At 36.5% G+C, this 21,597-nt stretch overlaps 1 long non-coding RNA gene across 1 annotated transcript in view; it reads left to right on the plus strand.

Moving 5' to 3' along the window:
• The window catches only part of LOC115835889, a 57,213-nt gene that overhangs the window by 24,250 nt on the left and 11,366 nt on the right, over nt 1-21,597 (plus strand). Inside the window, exons 5-6 of the long non-coding RNA XR_004030849.1 lie at nt 10,047-10,144; nt 11,592-11,787. This is a non-coding gene — a long non-coding RNA (uncharacterized LOC115835889). The remainder of the gene's footprint in view (nt 1-10,046; nt 10,145-11,591; nt 11,788-21,597) is intronic.

Here is a 21,597-nt window from a genome sequence, read left to right on the forward strand (position 1 = left end):
TCTATCTGCTATTAAGATAACTGGTTAGCTAAAAAGAGAAAAATGGCCATCAGCAGATGAATGAAGAAAATATGACAAATACCTACAATTGGGCACTACTTAGACTGAAAAAGATGGAAATTCTGTAATGTTCCCCAACATGAATGAACCTTAAGGATATTATGCTGAGTGAAATAAGCCAGTCACAGAAAGGCAAAAGTGCATCATTTCACTTATACAAGGTACCTAAAGTAGTCTAATTCCTAGAATCAAAGCGTGGAATGGTGGATGCCAGGGGGTGGGGGACATTGAAGTTACTAATCAATAGGCAGCAAATTTCAGTTAAGCAAAATGAATATGCTCTAGAAATATGCTATAAAACATTGTGTTTGTAGCCAACAATAATGTATTGTAAACTTAATTTCTTGAGAAGTTCATTCTCAGGTTAAATGTTCTAACCACAATAAAATAAAATAAAAATTATTAATGTACTGATTTTTATCAGTTGACAAAATTTCTTGGATTCAGGTAAGTACGAAGTTCAGATAAGTTTTCTTCCAACAATTAGGAAAATTCCATTGAAAAATCTGATCTATTTATAAAATTGATACTTTAGAATTTAAAGAAATAAAATATGATTGTATAATAGGCAAATTTAGGTCTGAAGTTACTATTAAATCTAGAGCTGGGTACTTTCTCAAAATACCTGGCCTAGTAAAAACCAAAACACGTAAGTATCTTGGAACTGACGGAAGTCAAAACATAATCCAGAAATTTAAAGTTTTTTAGTTGTTCTCCTATAGTAGAAAAAAGAAGCATGGAAATCTGAATCTATTATACACTTATTCCTATACAAATATAAGTAAATGTGCTTTTGAAATGATACATCTCTCTCTGGAGAAACCTTCTGATTGGTATGCTATTGGGCACTGTCAATGGCTTTGTCTTGCTAAGTGTTTACATCAGTAACTTAGATGTACATGCATAGGACATTCTTATCAAATATAGGCTGGATACAAAGCTGGAAGTGCCAAAGAATAAGATACTCTACCTACTGCAGGCATTTAACATAAATAGATGCAATTGATTAAACAGGGATAAATTAAAAGTCCTGTGTTTATAAGCAAAGAATCCAATTTCACAAGTATACAACATGTGAGTCATGGCTTAGCCTGTTTGGATGCAATGCTGATAGATCACACAGTAACATTAAGCAGAGTACAAAAGTCCAGATTCCACAACCTAACTTGAGAACTGTGGTGACATCCTAACCAACCCAGAGGCAAACATGAACTTCAAACCATCAAAACATCAAAGCACAGTCTCCAGAGGGAATGGCAAACCCAAGCCTATTTATTTTTTAAAAAATGGCCCCTCAGGCTTCTTCTGAACTATGTACAAGGCAGAAGAGGAGCCAGGCCAGTGGTGGGATACCTAGGGGACAGGTAGGTACAGTCTGCAGAAGAGGGCTGGCCAGAAAGTTAGGCACTCATTCTATTCACCGAAGTTCCAGATAGGGTCACAGTCCTTAAACACTAGCTTAGGATATTGGCATAGTAACACCACAATGCAAAAGAAATCAAAACCTGTTTATATAAGTAGGGCCATTGAGGGTGATGGAATTTTGAAACCTGCAACTTAAAAATTGCACACAAAGTAACCCGGTGTCATCTCGGGTGAGCAGTAAAAATAACAACAGTAACAAGGGCAATTATTTCTCTTTTTTGGCTGTTACTGTGTGCTAGGCATTCTACTAGGTAATTTCACACTTGTTACCTAATTATTGCTCACAATAATAGTAGAAGATAAGCATGAGATTCTCCATTTGCATGTTAGAAAGATGAGATTAAGTAACATGCCCAAGAATTCACAATTCTAGCACATCCAGGATTCATTTGGTCTGCATGGTTCCATGAAATTTCTAGTAAGCATCACCATTAATCTGGTTAGCCAAAGTTGAACTCATGTGATGACTTAGAAGCCTGGCACCATGACTAGACTTCCAGATTCTCGATCTGAATAAGTGACTTAGTTGTGAGCCTCATAGGCAGGCAGAAAACCACAAATCCTTAGGAATAAGGTAGATTTGAGAAAGCAAATTGAAGACCTCAGTGACTTTTCATGGAGTAGCTGAGGAAAGATAAAAAAACATTTTCTCCGTCAAGAAAAATATAAAGAAAAGACATGGCTAATTGTCAGTATCTATAAAATAAACTTGAAGGCAAAACCAGTAAGCTTTACATGCACTAAGTCTATGTTAAGGTGCTTTAAAAAGTGCATGTGAAATTAGTTCTCATTAATAGAAGAATTAGTGAGCCACACTAAGGAAAGCCATGCACAGACCCTGCTGAATTCCTATTCAATATCCATTCTCAGACAGTTTTCCTTGTGACTGTAACTCCAACTTAGTTGATGGTAGAAATGCATCCTACTGAAAGCTAGGTTTCCCCACCTTTTTTGAAAATATGGGCATATAACATGGGTCTGGTCACAGACAGTTGTAGGTACAGATCTGGGCATGTTTAGGAAAGTTTGCCTTTCAATATAGCCACAGTATTGAATATAGTTTCCAATATAGGCACAACTGCTTTCCCATTATTTTCCTCTTCCTCCTTCTTGGAATGCAGATGTGAAAGAATGGCCAGTCATCCCATGGCCATTAGATGCCTTGTGAAGGTAAAAGTCACACCCACAGAATAGTGATCCTTGGATAGAAGGAGCTTACTGGATATTAATGGCATTGAGAAATTTTTTCATCAGCTCTGGGTTGCCTTAATGTGAAACATCTTGTTAAGTGAAAACTTTTTTTAAACCACTAGAGTTATATTTCTGCTGAATTGAGAGAATCTCTAGCAAAGAGTCAGGGATGGATTTCTAGGATCGAAATTTTAATGAGGAATTTGAAAAAGATACCCTATTGTCTTTTAGGGTCAAGAGTTCCCAGTAAAGCAAAAAACGTTGGTTGTTGAGCCTGTATTTTTTAGGCTCCTCAAAAGCATTTAGAATTCTCCTTTTGTCATTACTGTTTTGAAATGTCTTAAAAATGTTTAAGGGAATATATCCTTATTTATGTTGTGTGGCTCTTAGCATGTCATTTTAAATCAAACACTTAGGTCTTATTTAAGCCTTAAGAATTATTTCCTCCTTTCGTATGAAGCCTAGTTCAAGCCTTCTGGATCTCCCTTAAGTGAATACTGAAATTTTCTAATCTAGCCACAAAGTCAATTAAGCCTTCCTCATATTTTGCATCCCTTCTTGTTGATTATTTGTTAGCTTTCACTCTGTATTCTGAGACTTCCTTGACTGATTCTTATAACACATGAATTCTCTTCTCAGCTACATTCGTGTTGCCCATGTCTGCTAATAAGCTTTTATTATGGAAATCAAACGAATTTACAATGTCTATAGCTGATGTATTTTTGTGGATGCAGCAGATTCTCAATCTCTCTAATGATATCATTTGGAAATCTGTTTATTCCTATTGACTACATTTCTTTTATGTTCTTCAGTTTGTTCGGTTTAATACTTTTGTGGTGTTACTTTTCCTCAAACATTTGGTGATTTGTGGTGTTCTGGCCATCTTTTACTGGAAGATTCCTAATGCTGATCATGGATGGATGTCAGTTCTGAGGGTTGTTTGAAAGGAAGGGCAGTCGGAGCAGGCTGCTGATCGCACTGACCTTGGCTTCATTTTATCACTTCTAAGAATCTGAAGTGGGAAACAAGATGGTTGTATTTGTTTTTTATGCCCTCATGATGAAATATTCTAAATGGATTATCTAATAAAGTTCCATCTTGAGAACTAATGAATTCTGTATGACTGAAATAATTGCGAGATAGGTTTCACAGCAATTTGTTGGTAAGCTTTTCCTAGGCATTTAGGAAGCAAGAAAAACAAAAGAAAAGAACAAAGAGTAATATTTAAAACCTAGGATTGAATCCTAATTTTTCCCAATTAATTGCCCTTTTACAACTCAAACTCTCTCCTCTGAATCTTTGTAAATCTGTAAAAAGAAAATTATAATTCCTAACTGAAGAATTAGCTCTGATAATAGACATGTATATAAACAAATCTGGATTTTAATAGCAAACTTAAATTATAATTATATAAATTATATAAATATATAAATTATTATTATATATATTATATAGTTAAATTATAATTCCTAATATTAGTATGATGCTAAAAAATTCATGAACCGTAAGACAGCCAAGATTATAAGCAGAAGAACAAGCATTCCAATTTTCCTTGATCTTGATCAGTCTTGGTTTATACCTGTTTCTCTAGGAAAGTTTTATTAGCTCATTCTTTCATTCAACAAAGTATCATGGTTTGAAAGACTATGCATTATATGGTAATCTTAGCATTCAATACCCCTGAGCTTCTGTGATTCAAATGTCTTTAGTAAGACTTTGTCTATAAGAGTTGAACCAGCCTTGTTCCTAAGCAAGTACAGCCATATAACTTCTAATTGGAGAATGTATGGGAGCAGCTAAGTGCTCAGGTGTTCAATCGGACAAGCATAGATTGGAATTTGGACTTCCATGTGTATCAGCTCTATGAACTTTGACCAGGACTCAATCTCTCTGAGCCCCAATTTCCCCCTCAGTAAAACGGAGATTTATAAAATGGTTTGAAGACAAATGAGCTAATTTTGTTACACATTGTTTGGCATATATTAAACGGTATAGCTATTTTCTACAAAAGACAGAACACAGTATGGAATTTGTTGTAGATTTTGACACTTTTTTATTTGTGCAAGTTAATTTTTGTATCCACATTTGGATTACACTATTTTTATACCCATGTGAAGTAGATCACACCTTTCCAACTGATTAATGCTGTCCTAGAATACACATACTATTATATTGAGAGGAAAAATAATGGTAGTAGTCTCATCGTCATGTTCATAAGGGAAAAAAGAGAAGCTGAAATGTATGTCTACCAAAGCCCAAACCTTTCCACTGCTGTTCAATTCACAACCCAGATGAGATTGAAACAACAGGGTCATTAAGGTCTCCAAAGGAAGAAAATTCCATGTTTATTTCTGATTTATTGATTTCTTCCATTATTCTAGCTTCTGGGTTTAAAATGTTAGTGAGTGAAATGGTTTTGTTGACATTTCCAATAGAGGTCCCATGCCCTCAAAGTTGCACACTATTTAAACAGGAAATATACCCTTTTAGCACTGAAGTAAACACAACTGGCGATGAACCACCCGCAGGCAGCTTTCTAACAAAGCCTCTCAAACCTGCCTGACTTTCCTGCCACATGGGCCAAGGAAGGCAAACATAGCCATGAGAAGAAAAAGCTGACTCTCATTCCCATTTGAACCAACCACTCATATTTTCAATTCGTAGAATTTTGATAAATGTCATTACCCCAAGTTCACCCCCAGGGTGTTGAGAGACTTTTATCTTGCCAGTCATCCTAGTTATTTTTCTTTCTCCTCCTTTTAAGAAGTTTTTATTCCTAATTTTCTCATGTTGTTTATTAACAAAACATGTACAAGGAATGCAGACTCTATATTTCAAACATTTCTAGCCTTCAAGGATGGGAGAAGAATTAAACAAGGGAGAAGGCTGGCTTCCAGCAATAACACAGCTTTAACAAATACATGAAATATTTATAGAACACATAAAGAACAAAGGAAACGGAGCACTTCCTCTGTGTATGATTTCTCTCAGTGTTTCTGTCGACCTGGTCTTTTGCCACTACTTTTTTCCCCGCGAGATATCTGTTAAGCAACAATGAGTGAGATGTACCTGGTCAATGTACTTTCAACATACCGGCTCTCCGATTTTGTAAAGGAAGAATCTCAGATGCTAATGATGATTGCATTAACATTTTCATTCTGAGAACGTTGGTTTTTGGAGGAAATACACTGAGAAATCAAGGCCTCTAGTAAGTTGTAACTATTTGAGAAACCATCTAATTTTAAACTGCTAAAATATTACAATTACTATAGGAGAAGCCACATAAATTGAGAAACTGGCAGGGTGATTTTCTCAAAGTAAAAAAGAAAGTGTCTTCATACTTACAGTCCATTCCTAGGGTTGCTCTTACTTCCCTAGAACTTAGTTTAACAGTTTTGCAAGCAGAATTATTTATTTAATTGACCACAGAAATTTTCATTATTTTTGTAATGAGAAAGAGAAATGGAGAGCATATTAGAGATCTGCTTCTGGGGTAAAAACTGATACATAACACCTAAGATAGTAGCATTAATGGGTATTGTTACTGAAACTGAAGAGTTCCCTGGCTCCCCTTGCAGGGCCTGTGACAGGGGTGTGGCTCTCCACACCACCACTGTGAAAACCCCTTTCAGGAGCGGCAGCGTGCAGATGAGCAGGTGCAGGAGCCAGGGCAAGCGCTTTGGGGTCTGGCCCCCATGGTAGTATCTAATGGTGGGTGCTTGTGACCCCAGTGTTACAGTGCTCTTTTAGCTCTGCTGTCCACAGACTGCTTAAGTGTTAACCAGCTCAGTACCCCCTCTGCTTTTCTGTAATGGGCCTGTGTGACACTTTCTGTGTCATGAGCTCTTGTCCAGTGTCCCCAGGAGTATCGAGTCACACATAGACTTGAAGGGTGGTGAATGTTGGGGATTTATTGAGTGGTGGCGGTGGCTCTCAGTGGATGCATGGGAGCTAGAAGGGGGATGGAGTGGGATCTTCCCCTGGAGTTTGGCTGTCCAGCAGCCGAACTCCTCTCTGACTGCCCCAGCTGAACTTCTTTTGGTTCTCAGACACTCCTTCTCTTTCTCTGCTGTGCCGTTCTGCTGTTCATCTGCTTGTCTCCTTGTCTCCTCATCTCCCTCTAGAGCCTGGGGTTCATCGTTTATATAGGTACAGGATAGGGAGTGTGGTTGGCCAAAAGGCAACTTTTATAGCACAAAAACAGGATAGCCTGTCCTTATTTAGGGCTGCAGGTATCCAAGGTTGTGAGTGGGGCCTTTGCCGAGGAACTGCCCTCTTCTACCTAATATTTCTCTGTCGCCTGTTCGTATAATTACCACATATAATTCCCCATATAACTTGATCAAACTTACATCGCTTGCTTTATCTTTCCAACACTTGGGTCCTGCATTTGTGCAGTGTCATTAAAGTGCTATTTATCCTTAATAATTGATTTTTACAATGCTAGTTTACATCCATTGTACCAGGAGCTGTGCTAAGTGTTTTACATAAAATATCCCATTTCATATTCACAGTAGTCCTTTGATATTGGTAAAAATATCAAATATAAGAACACCAAGATTTGAGAAGTCCAGGTGATTCGACCAAGCTGGGAGGAAGAGAGTCTTAGATCCCCCTGGATGTTCTCACTCCGCATGTATTCCCACTCCAGCTGGGACAATGGTGTCACTTTAGATTGTATCATTTCCTGTTTCCTCTCCTCACAAAGTAAAACGTCATCATTGATTCAGGATAGTATTTTTGAGCATCGAATTTAACCTGTTCGTTGTGTGTGTGTGTGTGTGTGTGTGTGTGTGTGTGTGTGTGTGTGTGTGTTGGATATACTGGCTTAAGACAGTGGCCAGGTGTGCTAGTTCATGCCTATAATCCTGGCAAGGCAGGAGATGCCAAGGCAGGAAAATCGCTTGAGCCCAGGAGTTTGAAGCCAGCCTGGGCAACATAGGGAGACCCCCTTCTCTACAAAGAATAATAAATTAGCCGGGTGTGATGGTGCATGCCTGTAGTCCCAGCTACTCAGGAGGCTGAGGTGGGAGGATTGCTTAAGCCTGGGAGGTCGAGGCTGCAGTGAGTGGTGATCAGGCCACTGCACTCCAGTCTGGGCAACAGAGCAAGACCTTGTCTGGAAAAAAAAAAGAGAGAGAGAGAGAGACAGTAATAAGTATCAACGTAGTGTAGATTCTGGAATCCATATGCAGCTAGCAGTGGGAAACAGCCTCCTAGAGTCCCTTCTATTTTATAGCCCCCACCCCTCTTCCTCTGAAGACCTTGACTGTGCTGCTCAGTTTGTTTGGGAGTAGATCATTTTTCACTTATAAACATTTCCTCCACATGTGGTATTCAAATCACGGACTGTTATAGGAGATGTGTGTAAGCCAGGGCAGTAGTTTCAGAGAATCAAAAATAAGACTTCATTTTAGCAAACAGCTTACAGAAGAGCTCAGCATGGAAGAAAAGGTATTAGCTGTACACATGTTGCAATTGGAAAATTAGTTTAAATAAAGTAATTTTAAACAAATTTGGTTGACTGTAAGGACATGATAGTCTAAGTTACATTTCTGGACACATAAAAAATCTATTATAAACACATTCATGCAAAAAATACATACATACATATTCACCTATTTTTGAATTACTCTATTGTATGACCTAAGGAAATGTTACTTTTTTGATGGCAAAAAAACTCCAAAAAGAACACTGTTTTAAATTTGGCAACCTACTTTCTCCTAACTCTATTAAAACTAGATGATCCCTTTAACAATGCAATGTGTGTATGTAATATGAGTGATCACTTCTTTGTTCAGTTCAGTCTTTTCTCCTTATGCTTCGTCTCAACTCTGTCTTGAAAATAATAAAGAGCACATGTTGGCTGCCTGGAGCCAGTCGTCTAGGCGACTCCTACCATTTTTATATTATTGGTTTGCTGGGTGTAATTGGCATTTATATAAATAAACTTCCACCTCATACCTCCTTTCCTTTTAAGGCTCAGATTAAAAAGTTCAGCTACTTCGTGGACCTTTCCAGAACCCCAAGAACTGTTACCCTTTCTAAGCTTCAGTTCCCACAGCAGCTGTTGATACCTCTTTAAGAGCTCCTGGTACAATTTGTCTTCTATCACATTTGAGAAATTTTGTATATTTTCTTTTATCCAGTAGTATGAATACAATATGTGAATACAATGTGTGAACAGGAGTTTGATTTATTTCTATTATTCTGTTTGTTAGTGTCAACAGAGAGAGTCAAACTCTGTAAAATATTTGAAGAGATATATTCTGAGCCAAATACGAGTGACCATGGCCTGTGACACAGCCCTCAGGAGGTCCTGAGAACATGTCCAAGGTGGTTGGGGTGCAGCTTGTTTTTATACATTTTAGGGAGGCATGAGACATCAATCAAACACATTTAAGAAATACATTGGTTTGATCCAGAAAGGCAGGACGACTGAAAGCCGGAGCTTCCAGGCTATAGGTAACTTTTCCACTTGACGATTGGTTGAGTTTGTCTAAAGACCTGGAATGATAGAAAGGAAATATTCAGGTTAAGAGAAAAGATTGTGGTGACCAAGACTTTTTTGAAGTATTATAGTGGCTGCCCTTAGAGAGAGTGGATGACAAGTGTTTCCTATTCAGACCTTTAAAAGGTACTAGACTCTGAGTTAATCTCTTTAGGATTGGGAGTACCTGGAAGAAAAAGATCTAGCTATGTTAATAGAGATTCTTTACAGATGCAAATTTTTCCCCACAAAGGACAGTTTTGCAGGGCTATTTCAAAATACAGCAAAGAAACATATTTTGGGGTAAAATATTTTGACTTTCTTCTTTGTCATATAGTTGGAAAGTAAGAGTCAGATTGGGAAGTAAGTCACAATATATATAGGGTCTGCTTAAATAGGAATTAGGGCAAGATAAAAAAAAAAATCAGAGCTTAGTCCTCATTAGCAAGACTAGCACTGTCCTCTGTGTGTATGAGTCATTTAAACTTATTGGCTAAATAACAATAGAAAATGTTTATGTTTGCACATGGTAGACCTTTATATAAATTATTTCTTCTAATCCTCAGAACTATTTTTTTTTTTTTTTTTTTTTGAGAAGGAGTCTCGCTCTTTCACCCAGGCTGGAGCGCAGCGGCGCGATCTCGGCTCACTGCAGGCTCCGCCCCCCGGGGTTCGCGCCATTCTCCTGCCTCAGCCTCCGGCGTAGCTGGGACTACAGGCGCCCGCCACCTCGCCTGGCTAATTTTTTGTATTTTTAGTAGAGACAGGGTTTCACCGTGTTAGCCAGGATGGTCTCAATCTCCCGACCTCGTGATCCGCCCGCCTCGGCCTCCCAAAGTGCTGGGATGACAGGCGTGAGCCACCGCGCCCGGCTCCTCAGAACTATTATCCTCCATTTACAGTCAAGTAAACTGAGGCCCTGTGAAATGAGGCACTTTAGTTTTAAAAGCTGCTAAAGTCTACTGCTACATCATGCAGGTAAGTCTTTTTACATATATTTGTCATATCACTCTTAACCTTTCAGAAAGCTTTAAAATTAAAATAATAATTAATATACCTAGTACTTTTATGACTATGTTAACAATTCATACCTGTTCTTCCTAATAGTCTACCTAGGTGATGTAATTTAAAGTTAAAGAGATACAGATAAACTTTGCTGACCCTAAAATTCCCTTCCTATTGTTAGATATGAGTTCTAAATTTTCTCTTCAAAGAATCAATATGTCAGTATGTTCAATTCTTTGCCTTCTACTTTTAAACTTAACTTCCTCATAAAGCAACTTTTTCTATTACCTACTCCACCCTGACTCATTCCAATTACCTGCTCTGTCATAACTATTTTTCCTGCCAAACCACTCACCCCGTCACGCTCTTTAAATTAGCCGATTGGAATTAGTTTAGCCTGTGCGGTCTAACCCTAGCCAATAGGGGAACGACACAGCAGCACGTGTGTCAGGGATAAGAACTCCTTCGCCTCCCTTATCCAAGTGCGCGGAGTGTGATGTTCCCCTTCCTGTGTCCATGAGTTCTCATTGTTCAATTCCCACCTATGAGTGAGAACATGCGGTGTTTGGTTTTTTGTCCTTGCGATAGTTTACTGAGAATGATTGCTCCATCTGTGAGGGCACACCCTTCTATAAAAGTAAATTGCCTTGCTGAGGATTAAAAAGAAAATTTTATATTTGAGTGCTATTTCTTTTGTGGCACCGAAACTTTATTTATAACGCTACGTACTGAATTTTAAAAACGAAAAACCTAATACCCTCCTTTTTGGCTTGGAAATCAAAACTAGGATTTCTATCCCCAGAAGGCAACAGTTAAAATACCTTAAGCTATGACTTCAGGGAAACCTTCTAGTTATCTTCCTAAACTAGTCAGAGTAGTAAGCAGTATTGTGGCTGATGCTATGAAGCTGATAGAAAGAAGCATCTGACAGGTGAGGATGGTTGTATGTGGCAACCTCCAAGGAACTGTGGGAGAAGCCAGACAATAAGCCCTGTACTTCCAAAGATTTCAGCCACCTTGTCATTGCAAGGGACTATGGACCATTGCATATGATGGCAAGAAACTTTAGTTACTAGTCTTTGAAACTGCAGGTTGTCTTAAAAAAGAAAATGTTAAGAGGTGTGTGTGTGTGTGTGTGTGTGTGTATTTTCTGGGAATAAGACAGGTAAGCACATTATTAAGCAAATAGGGGTGAAAGTTGTTTCCTAATAGGAGTCTTTAGCTTCAAAGGAAGACCTGATTTGACAAAAAATGAAGATACGTAGTTAAAACAGTGCCTATTTTAGGATGGGGCTGCAGAAAATTGGAACCCATCTCTACACAAAAGGTGATGGATGGGGGCTTATGATCATCAAGAATAAATATAAGGAATAAAAAGAGAGCAGCTCCCTTAGCTTTCTTTTCTCTGCTTTTCTCCTAGCTAGCCTGGGCTCTGCTTTGCTTGTGTCAGTCAGCTCTGAAGAACTCTCTGTCCTGTAATTTAGACTGTATGCCATTAAGTGGGATTAGTTCAGGGAAATTCGCAGGAATAACAAAAGACAGAAAACGTGAGGATGATGGGCCCCACCCCAGGACTGAAAATGTGTGGAAACATCAAGGGAATAAAAGTGTGTCAGGTAACAGACTTTGTCTATTGAACGACTTCATGATTTTGATCCTACACAACTTCACAGGAAACATTAAATTACATTAATCCAAAATTCCCTGGAAATAATGACAGATAGAGGAGGAAAAAAGGTACGTAAAGAAAACAAACAAAAGACCTTGAAAAGCTATGAGAAAAAAGGGAGAAGAAAAGGGAACTAAAGCAGAAAAGAAGAAGGGTAACGTACTTTGCATGTTACGGGGAGATTGGACATCACTGCTTACTGCCCCAGAGGCTACTAAGAAACCTTTAAATGAGATTTCTTTCTGGCTTGGAGCAGTTTGAGGAATAAATGCGATTAATCATTATTTTGATTCTTATGAAGAAAAAATAGCACATCCATATAAACAACCATCTATCCAATTTTATTCAATGAATAGGTGAAAAAAAAGCTGTGACAACACGTCTATGATCGCAAAAACACTTTAGTACTCAAAATATCAGAAGGGTGTTTAAAAAGCATACATTTGACTAAATTGGAAATGTGGCAATTTACTAGGTGGCCATCTTAAGTGAACTGCTTTGCAATATTTGTTGAATGAATTAAATTAATTTTGTGCCTTTTCTCTCAATGCCTGAGTTTTCTGGGATCCTATTCTGGACAATTCATCTTTCCTTTTTCTATATGTCATATTTTTGCTAGTGAACCAAAACCCATTTAAACAAAGTTTCATTGAATAAACAAAATAATACTGGGTTAAAATAAGTTTCTAGCATTATTTCTGCAAATATAAATGGGTATATAAGTGACACACTTCTCTAAGACTTCAGTAGCAACTATTTTTAGGGGATATGATAAGATTTATTTTGAGTAAATTCAACTTGAAACCTCAAAATTGAAATAGGTTTGGCATTTTCTCATCACTGGCAACCACCCATGTTATTAAATAAGAAACCTGAGAACTATTTTTTCCATGAAATTTTTGAAATACCCACAAGTGGCATTAAATGCTATTTGGCTGTGCCAACACAGTCTTGAGTCTCTCTTGGCTGAAATGCTATCCAAGGACAAATGATCAAATGATGCCAATTTGCCTATATGAAGGTTCATCCCCCCCCATCCCCATCCCTGCTTTTTTCCCTTCAAGAATATGTACTTGAGATCAGTCCTAAGGAGGCTTCTTTAAAGCAGTGCCAAATGGCCATGTTTCAAAAAAAAATGTGCTATATATTGTGTGTGTGTGTTTAAATATACTCCAAATTCTTCTTTTCATGGGATAGTGCTAAGAAATTACGGTGCTCTAGTTCACTGAACACTTTCTGTAAGTGGTAAGGCTTTGCTGTTTTCCTCAGCTACTATAAAAAATAAATATCTTTACATCATAATATCGTTTATATTAAATTAATATTAAAACATTAATATCATTTATTTTAAATTAATTTTTAAGTGTTTACTATGTGCCTAAGAAAAAGACACAATTCCTACACTTAAGGAGTTTATAATCTTGTTGGGAAAACAGGCAAGTAAACAGGCTGTTAAAATGTAGTAAAACAAATATAGTGACAGAGGTGAGAATAAAGTATTGTAAGGGCCCAGAAGAGAAGCATCTAATCCCACGTTAGAGAATAAGAAATGTTCAACGTTCACTGAAAGTATTTGAAACCACAGCAAGAACATAAACTTTTAAATAGCGATTTGACTATATATGTACGGTTCAAAGTTAAATCCACCAATTAGCTAGATAACTTTGAACAATTTCTTTATCTCCTAATTTTTGCTTTTATAAAATTGATATAAAAATATTGATTATAAAAGACTTCAGTAAATATTAAGTGCCTAGTGCCTTTTGCTTAGAAAATATTTGCTTAGTAAATATTAAGTGCCTGGTGCCTTTTGCTTAGAAAAACTTTTCCCTCAAATTTATATACAAAGGTATAAAACTTGACTGCATATATGCTCAGATATCAGGAAAACAACCTAAATATTATGAGAACCAATGGAAAATGTACCTTTTTTTATCTTTTTAGTCTTTTATGCAATATTTGCCTATAAAAATTTTGTTAACTACAGAAAATATCAGGTACAACAATGAAAGTTAAGTCAATTTTTACATAAATTCTATTAAAAACTATTTATGGTAGTGTTATCACAAATATATTTTGGGCTCAGTAATTTCTAAAACATTATTGAATCATAGTTTAAGATTCAACATACCTTTTGATAAGATGGGATCACTGTGTTATTTAATATAATATTTGTTAATAGAAAAAAGTTTAAGTGTATTGTATGTATTTCAATAAAACTTACAGAAATTTCCAAAGTCTTTACCCTTTCCAAAGTCTTGACACACTCACACAGACAGAGATTTCACAAACATGCAATGCCTAGGATATATTAGGTATAGAAAGAGATGCAAAATATGTGTAGATATGGTTCCTGCCCTCAGCAAAACTGATGTGTACATGGTGGAGTGCTTAATGGCAGAACATAGGTAACAAGGTGATGGTGAGATCATTGGAAATGGGCTTAACATATAGCTAAATAGACATGAGGTTCCTGGTTTTTCCAAAAAAAATTATTAATTCTTGTTTCCATACTTGGCCCTCTCTAATCCATTCTCCACACATTTGTCACACTGTTCTTTAAAAAATATTTATGATATCATGCATACTTCTTGTTAGACACACTATGATGTCTTTCACTGAACTTGGGACAAAGACTAAAATGAATACTGTGGTCTATGAGAGGCTTCATGATTCGGCCTCTGCCTGCCTCTCCAGAATTATTTATAAATATTTTCTCTCCTTCATTATGCCTGAGCTCATATAGCTCTTCATTCTTCACAGGTCAAAATCTATTGTGCCTCAGACGCTCATACGTGGCTATTTCCCCAGCTTTCGCTTAATGTAACATTTAATCTTAAGCATGGCCTCTAGAATTAAACAGGTTTTAACAATCTAACTTTTAATGGCTACATGATTACAAGTGTGTATCATTATAGAAGGACATCTTCAGTTTCCCACACTAGAAATCATTCTTCATTTTTATGAAAAATTTTCTTTTAATCACTAATTTTCCTTTACTCTCAACCTATGATTTGGGTAAGACTGTTTTTGCTTGAAGTGCCAAAGATAGATCCTAATTAGTTTAAATTAATCAACATATCTCTGCTTTCTGGCCACAGAATTTTTCAGGACAGGGCATCTGAAAAAATTTGAGTCAATGCACAGGATATTGTCCTGGGAAACACCATATAAAAAAATAAAGAAGAGGAACAGAATCTTCAGCAAAGAAAGTTAAAATTATTGATAGCATGTTTTGAATTCTGAAACATCAATTTCTGAAACTAGAACTTCTGGGGTTTTTTAAATTTAAATTTTTATAAAAATGCTATAATTAATATCTCAGCAAATCTTTGTCCTCCTGATTATTTAAGAAAATTACTAGAAATTGGATTAATGATCCAAGGGTGAGATTATTTTTAAGTCTTTTAATAAATGTTCCCAATCTATTTTTAGTACAGTTGGTAGCAATTATTATTCCCACCATCAGCGGGCAAGGGTGTCTTTTCCAACTTGAAAAAAACATTCTTAAGAAGAAAACAAAATCTTTGCCTTGGATTTCTCAAGTAATTACATATAGATAGTACTAAAATTAAGTTGGAAACAATATGTATTCTAATACGTGGGAAAAAATAACAAAAACTTGAACCTATTTGAGGACAGATCATATCCCAATGTTTCTGATATCAGAAAAGTTTAGATAATTATGGATGGGTGGAAATTAGTTCTAAACAGTAGAAAATACAGAAGAAATTGAGACTATATGGCCTAGGTATCTAAACGATGCAAGCATTTAGTCGACAGACAATCAATTTACAGAATTTGCTTGTTTTTTAATAAGCATTTAATATTAGTTGACTACTTTGCATTATACTCACATAAAAATGCTATAAAGTATATTTTATTTGTCTGAGCCTGTAGGCCTCTTTTGAAAACCAAATGAGAATCAGCCAATTAAAATTAAATAGTTGAAAAAAACAAGCAAACTTGGCAAATTTGGTTATTTGCAGGATTGCCTGGTTTATTGGCTTTTGAAGAACTGGCTTTTGGCAAAATGATCTAGACACAAATCTAATCGGTAAATTTTTATGAGGGAATTGCTAGGGAGCTATTCTTTATGTTCCCAAATAAGTAGATCTTATAAACAAAAAATGAGCTTGAAGGAAAGAAGGACACATTTTAATTGGACATAAAGACAAATGTGCTAATTTTATTTTTTTATTATTATTTTTTATTTTTTATTATTATACTTTAGGTTTTAGGGTACATGTGCACAATGTGCAGGTTTGTTACATATGTATCCATGTGCCATGTTGATTTCCTGTACCCATTAACTCGTCATTTAGCATTAGGTATATCTCCTAATGCTGTCCCTCCCCCCTCCCCCCACCCCACAACAGTCCCCGGAGTGTGATGTCCCCCTTCCTGTGTCCATGAGTTCTCATTGTCCAATTCCCACCTATGAGTGAGAACATGCGGTGTTTGGTTTTTTGTCCTTGCGATAGTTTACTGAGAATGATGTTTTCCAGTTTCATCCATGTCCCTACAAAGGACATGAACTCATCATTTTTTATGGCTGGGTAGTATTCCATGGTGTATATGTGCCACATTTTCTTAATCCAGTCTATCGTTGTTGGACATTTGGGTTGGTTCCAAGTCTTTGCTATTGTGAATAGTGCCGCAATAAACATACGTGTGCATGTGTCTTTATAGCAGCATGATTTATAGTCCTTTGGGTATAATTTTAAGGATGATAAAACATTGAAATGGGTTGAGTTTTCATATACGGAGACACCCAACTGCCTGCAGTTATCTCTAAAGTTCCCTTCCAGGCTCACAAACATAATGTCTCATCGAAACCAATCCAAAGAGAAAGAAAAAGTCAAGTCAAAGATAACCAGAGACAGATAAAAGCTCACAAAGCATGGTCTGGGCAGGACAAACTACAAAGATTTTAAGCATTTCATAAAATTAGTGGTAGATCAGGTGTGGAGACAAACATAAATATGATGCCTATACCTGGTTCTCTAGAAGCAGAACCTGCTTGGCCATTCTGGTGCAAGTTATTTATTGGGAGAGCCCTCTTGGGAGAAAAGGAGTGATCGAAGCATGCTGTGGCTTCCATTTTTACGTGGAAAAAGTTAAGCATGGATTTGGTCTCAGTTGGAGTCTAGCTTCAGCCTTTAGCTTTGGGCCTGACCCAGGGACAGTCCTGGAATCTGAAAGTCATTCCTTATCAGTCAACCATTGTCTGGGGGCTGCTGTGACATTCCAAGTAGGATGGCTTTCATTGGCTGAAAGCAATTCTCCACTATAGAGGGCAGCTGTGAGCTATTCGCAGCCAATACTTACAGGAGCTGCAGGATGCTGACTGTCTAAGTAAAGGGCCCCCGGGTGGGGGCACTGACAGCTTTTAATGTATAATGTAAATGTAGACTACCAGATACATTTTTCTCTGGTCACTCTAATTAGTATTAAAAGCATTTACTAATTACCTTCATAATGGTGACTTTTAAAATCATGTATTAATGCTTCTCAAATATTTTCATTAATGTATTTCTCATGTCATAAGGAAAGGAGTGAATATTGTGAAACAGGGAAACTGCTCTCTGAATGTCTAGCATTTCTTTGCCATTTTTTTAATTTGCAAAATTCAAATAAATTTCATCTTCTACTCCACATATACCTATGCTGATTTTGATGAGAAAATATTTGATGTTATAGAAAAGTTAATATATAGTAACTTGTTATGAAATATTTCAATAAAACTGATCCACCAGGAGGATGCTTCTGATCTGTTTTGTGGTTTACTTTGGCACCTTGAAGATATGGGTACCTAGGCAGTAGGTGGTTGGTAATCTCGGGGAGCTAACGTTTCTATTTACATTTTCATGCTTACTAAATTACAAGGACATATTTGAGACAACGGTGACCTTATTTATTTTGTTGTACATCAGTTCATGTTGTTGATATTAGGGCTACAGAATTGTTTTTCACTAGTAGATGGATCTAGCATACTAAAGATTTCTTAGATATGCATCTTTTCCCTATATATCTTATACTTATGTCATTTGTTCCATCAAAATATATTTAGACTTATATAGTTATTATCCTTAATGTAACCTGTGATTGTTTATTTGAATTTCACTCTGACACATGCAGTGGGAGTACAAAAAGATTTTAACCAATCTTACTTACTTCGTGGAATAGCAAATGAGCTAAGTTAGACCACAAAATGCTGGACTGGATTTGAAGACTGACAAGAATGTTAATTCTGACTGGCATCCGTGGTGTTTCATTTCAGTTTACCACCCAAATAGCCAACAAGTAGTGCAAAGGTCACAAGAATTGAGAATAAAATAATTGACTAGAAACAGCTCTGCGAAGACACCCTCTGTTTCTCAGAGACACTCCCACAATTCAGGAGTCAAAGTATCCTGCAGGTATTGAGAATCCTGTTCAGTGATAGCAGCCAAGAAATGGGGCTGTTTCATCCAGTGGGCTTGGGCAGAGGCCACGTTGACACTCAGCTGTCTTCCTACCAATATGGAAGACAACACTTTCTATGCTGTAGACACATTTATTTCTTACTGCTGCATCAGGCCTACCATGGGCTTGTTACACAGAGACAGCTTAACTGTTGAAGATCCTTGAGTGAGCAGGCTTATTGTGGGGCCAAAATACAAAAAATAAATCAACTAAACCCATTTCTAGACCAAAAAAAATCCACTACATAGGACTATTCTAAATTGCATGTTAAAACACTGACTCCAACTAAGCAGAAGACTGTTTATCAATTTGTTGATTTCACAAAATTAGCCAAAGGCTAAATAATCAGTATGAATCAGTCAATATGCATAGACTCAGTATGTCCCACTAAATAGGGAAAAATCTTCCAAGATACCAGTAACACATTTTATGTGGCATATAGTAAGCAATTGCTACATGTATTTGGATAAATTATTATATTTTTCTGTGCATCTTTACTTCTGGAAACAAGGGTTCAGTTTTTTTTTTTTTTTAAGAAAATAATCCATTTGCTCCAAATTGCAGTTTATTCTGCCTCCAAAAAGTAAAGGATTTTTTTGTTTGTTTGGACTTTTAGCTATTGTCAGATAGTTACTGTCAGGAATTCCCTGCTACCAACAAGAAGCCTTGTACTTTCCATCCCATAGAGCTATTTTTCTTCTCTCTTCCTCTAACTCTCCTTCTCTCTGTCTCTGTTTCTCTCTCAAACACTCACATACATATCTTCTTGTGAAAATAGGTTTGGATCTCCAGTTTATCCAAATATTTTTGGACAACAATCCTGTTCTAAAGAATTTCTGGCTGGGCGCAGTGGCTCACGCCTGTAATCTCAGCACTTTGGGAAGCCAAGGCAGGAGGATCACTTGAGGTCAGGAGTTTGAGACAAGCCCGGCCAATATGGTGAAACCCCGTCTCTACTAAAAATACAAAAATTACCCGGGCACGGTGGCAGTGCCTGTAATCCCAGCTACTCGGGAGGATGAGGAAGGAGAATTGCTTGAAACCGGGAGGCAGAGGTTGAAGTGAGCTGAGATTGCGCCACTGCACTCCAGCTTGGGCAATACAGCAACACTCTGTCTCAAAAAAAAAAAAAACAACAACAACAACAAAAAAGAATTTCCATAGGTCACTAAAATTTTCTCATCTACAGATCTGCCTTTGTTATTTGTGTATCTGTGTGTATCTAAGAATTTATTCATTTATCAGTGAGTGTTTATTTTTGATATCATTTAGAGTTAGGTCAGTAATTGTGTATCATGTGCACTTTTATTTGTTAAGTAAGATAATTCATTCACCTCTTGCATTTTACTTGTTCTTTATTTGTTTACAGGTAGGAAGTTGTTATATACCTATATATTAATCTTTCATTTATTACTGAAAGATAAATCAGACTAATTTAAGACATTTTGGATTTCCTTTAGAGGCTAGTGGTATACAGCTCAATCCAATTATTCTATTATTTAAAATTAATTGTACATATGTAGCATAAAAATGAATTATTCTATGAGTAAATAATTTAATTTCACTCCCAAAACACACTTTAATAGATACTAAAAGATGAATAATGAATTTGATAACCATGGCCCTGTAAGTAAGTAGTATATTGCTGGAGGAGATGCAGTATAAATTCCTGGCATAATTTCTTTAGGCTGATTTTATTATTAGCAAAATTATCTGAAAAAAGTTAAAATTGTATTAATTTGAGTTATTTAGTAAAAGAAAACAACACTCAGTGGAGAATAAATTTTTGTTTCTTAAAAAGCTGAATATAAGCCATGTTTATGTACGGAAGGAAATAAAAACCTGTTTGGACTACTTTATTCTGTGGCCTAGAAAATAATTCAGTAGCATTACTATAAATACTTGTTCACTGCGTTAAAACACAGAGATTAGTCAAGCACAGGTTGCTCATAACAACCAGGCTTGATAATTCACAGTAATATTCTTCCTGAACATTTTGAGCTTTGATTCTATCAAAATTTTTTCTCTAGCTTCAGAATCATTGTATTAAGGATTTGAGCTTAAATTATCCATTAATATCTTTCTGGCCAATGCTATTGAAATACAACACTCTCATATCTTCACTTTCACTCATCACTATACAATATACTCCTATTTTTAGTGTTATACTAGTTTAAGCCATTTTGAATGCTGTTTTTCTTTAAATACAGGTATTATTCCAGATTTTCACTTGCAAATGACAGAAATCCAACCCAATGGCTTAAGTGGAAAAAGGGAGACTTTATTGGCGGTGATAACTAAACCACAAAAAAGAATGCAACCCAGTCTAAGTCTCAGATTCCCTCTCTATGTCCCGTTCTGTGTTTAGCTGTACTCTTCAGCCTTTCAGGGTTAAGTGGACACTTGTTTGTAACTTCTCCAGTATGCATGCCACCTTCTTCCAGATTTGCTGGAAAATCTATATGGTTCTGGAGATGCTAACTCTATCCCTGACATCAGAAATCAAAGTCATACATTTGACAACAAAGGGAGCCTTAGATTGTGCCACTAGCCTACTGTGACATTGGCCTTTTCTATATCACTGTTTTTCTTTTTCTATTGAGATAAAATTCACATGGCATAAAATTCACCCTCATAAAGTGTATACTTCAGTGCTTTGTAGTATATTCACAAAATTGTACAACCATTACCATGATCTGATTTCAGGGCATTTCATCATCCCTCAGAGAAACTTTTCACACATTAGCAGTCATTTTCCATTCCCCTCCCCTTTTCTCAACTCCTGAAAATTACTAATCTACTTTCTGTGTCTATAGATGTACCTACTATGGTTTTCCATACAAATGGAATCATCCAATATGTTTTTGTGTGTGTGTCTGTTTTTTTTTTTTAACTTAACATAATGTTTCCATGCTCATTCATGTTGCAGCATGCAGCAATACTTCATTCCTTTTTATGGCTAAGTAATAGTTCCAGTGTATGGATTTACCACTTTTGCTTATCCACTATCCATACTTTTATTCATCAGTTTATAAAAGTTTTTTTTCATTGTTTCTTTTCAGTTGTTTCTACTTTTTGCCAATGATGAATAACATTTTTATGAATTGCTATGAAAATTTGTATACGTGTGTCTGAGTGGACGTGTATTTTCATTTTGAGGAGTATATAAGAAAGGGTCAAATTGCTAGATCATATAGTAACTTCTATGTTGGTTTGTTAAAGAACTCCAAGAATATTTTCCAAGCCACTGCACTGCTTTACATTCCCACCAGCAATGTACGAAGTTTCT

This window comes from Nomascus leucogenys, chromosome 7b, assembly GCF_006542625.1.
Source record: "Nomascus leucogenys isolate Asia chromosome 7b, Asia_NLE_v1, whole genome shotgun sequence".
NCBI classification, from domain to species: Eukaryota; Metazoa; Chordata; class Mammalia; order Primates; family Hylobatidae; genus Nomascus; species Nomascus leucogenys.